Raw genomic sequence first — 2,330 nt, forward strand, 5'->3', positions numbered from 1 at the left:
GCATAAAATTGTTTTATTATTTTCATTCTAAACAGTAATATATCAGTCCATAATAAAAGTTGTAACAAGATATAAATTATTATTATTTGATATTTTACACATCATTATTTGTTCAACAAAAGGTTGCAACAATCACAATAGAAAATAAATAAATAAATCATTTTTATTTAGTTATCTAAGACTTTAATCCAGGGTTTGCAAATCAAATGCAAAGTGAGGAGTACCAGTGTGAGCGTCTAGAAAAGCAGAGGTTTTATCAGTTTCTCTGCTCTGGAGCATTCAGGAGTGAATTAATCACAGTTTTAACAATGTGGCCAAGGAAATGTTTTCAGCTGCTCCCTTCTTCAGGATCAGTCACAGTGAGCAAACCTGCACAACTTATTTAACTGCTGTTTTTATCTCACAGCAGCCTAGTGACACTGACAGCTGATCACAGCCCACACCGTGAGGATGGAGTTCATGGTCCCAGTTAAGATGTTGCACACCAGTTCAGGAGGAATAAAAGTCCAAATAGTCCATCGTCCTGCAGAGAAAAGACTGTTCAACAAGTGGAAAACATAAGAAACAACTCATAGAATTATTAGAACTCATTGACCTATGAATAACCCTATTAATAATACTTGAATACCAAATTATTGCTTTTATGAAAGTACAACAAATTTTCATAAATATGAGAATATATCATTATTATTATTATTATTATTATTATTATTATTATTATTATAAATTTCAACAGGAAAGCGCCCACATTCGAGCGGTGGTCGGATGTTAAGTATCGCGAGATTTTGACGCAGCATGTAAACACCGCGACTTCTCGCGAGATGCGACCAGCGTTACCCCCCATTTTCCAGCTGTCCTCCTCAGTCGGTCGGGATTTCGGAACCACGGGAGAATCACCGGAAAGCGGTTTTAGTGATAAACCGTCACATTTTTTAGGAGAAGAAATTACACCGCATGGCTGTGTGAACCCACGGAGACCTGTTTTTATCACCGCTAAACGATGGAGGCCGAACTATGAGGTAAGAAGAGCCGGCGGTGAGGAGGAAGAGTGTCCCTGAGTGAGCGGAGCGTTAGCTGCGTTAGCTCGGCTGATAACGGGGCCAGGCGGACGGTTTTATCTCCCTGCACGGGAACCGTCGTCAGCACTAAACTGTCGTATTAATCCGCTTAGGCCCGGTCCGGTGTTTTTATAAGAAGAAGGCGGTGGGGAGATATGACAGGACGGTGCTACCGTTGGGTCCAGTTAGGAGTTAGCCGACATGCTAACATGAAATCACAGCTTCTGCACTGTGTTTGACCTGACGGTAACAGTGACCGGTGGGGCCGGTCGGTACCCTCTGGCCCGGGGATCCTCCGCAGACACGGGTGGTCGTGGTGTTTGAGGGAAGGAGTGACTTTCAGGGTGTAGTTTGTTTCCATTAGCCTAGCTGCTGGTTATCAGGTGATGTTGCAGCTGTCTGGTCCTGAGAAGTGATCTGTGAGTGCAGATGTTAGGATGGAGCACAAACATCTGTCCTGTGTTACTCAGAGAGCAGGGACTTCATGTTTGAACCTGCCGGTCCCTTTGAAAACAGGACCATTAAGATTTAAACTGTAAACACAACAGATTGTGTTGGACTCTCTGTCACTTCTGGAGGAAAACCAGTCATCCTCAGCACATCCTCTGATGGGACTGCAGCTAATGACTGGTTTGACAGTTGACTAATCTGCTGAGTCTGTTTTTGATCAGTTGATGATCAGGATTATTTCTGTCACAACCTGCATCTCTGCTTCCTGTGGGCACACCCCCTGTACCTGCTCACACCTTTATCCAGTCTCTCTGTCTTAATAAAACAATTCCCATAGCAAAATAAAAAAATAACCCATGAAACTTAAGATTAATAGCTTAATCAGACTTCTTTTAACATTAAAACAAGCTGAAGGTCACAGTTTATCACTGTACTCTGCTGCATAATGTCAGTTAAATCACTTAACTGATGAGATATCTTACAGTTTAATTATTAATGTTCTCCAACCCTCAGATTAACCATGTAATGTTGACTGTTTGAAATGAATGGTGGTTTTAACTCAATCAAAAAAAACAAACAAAAAAACAAGAGAAGATGAAACATGATGGGTTTAGGGCTGCCACAAACGATTATTTTTATAATCGATTAATCACTGGTTATTTATTCAATTAGTCGACTAATCAGATCATACGTTAATTGAATATAAAACATAGTGCTTATCATGTCAGAATGCAGCTGCTATTATATAACCATGGTTAGAGTTTAGCTATATGCTAACTAAAAATAATTGCTGTGGAAGGTAAGTTCTGCTCTGCAGATATT

General features: G+C 40.5%; 1 protein-coding gene across 1 annotated transcript in view; it reads left to right on the top strand.

The window, feature by feature from the left end:
- Window positions 1-835: 835 nt before the first annotated feature.
- The window catches only part of itsn1 (intersectin 1 (SH3 domain protein)), a gene marked incomplete in the record, with an annotated part of 125,364 nt that continues 123,869 nt past the window's right edge, over window positions 836-2,330 (top strand). Inside the window, 1 exon segment of the mRNA XM_014022733.1 lies at window positions 836-1,019.

Source organism: Austrofundulus limnaeus, unplaced genomic scaffold (assembly GCF_001266775.1).
Source record: "Austrofundulus limnaeus strain Quisiro unplaced genomic scaffold, Austrofundulus_limnaeus-1.0 Scaffold340, whole genome shotgun sequence".
Taxonomy (NCBI): domain Eukaryota; kingdom Metazoa; phylum Chordata; class Actinopteri; order Cyprinodontiformes; family Rivulidae; genus Austrofundulus; species Austrofundulus limnaeus.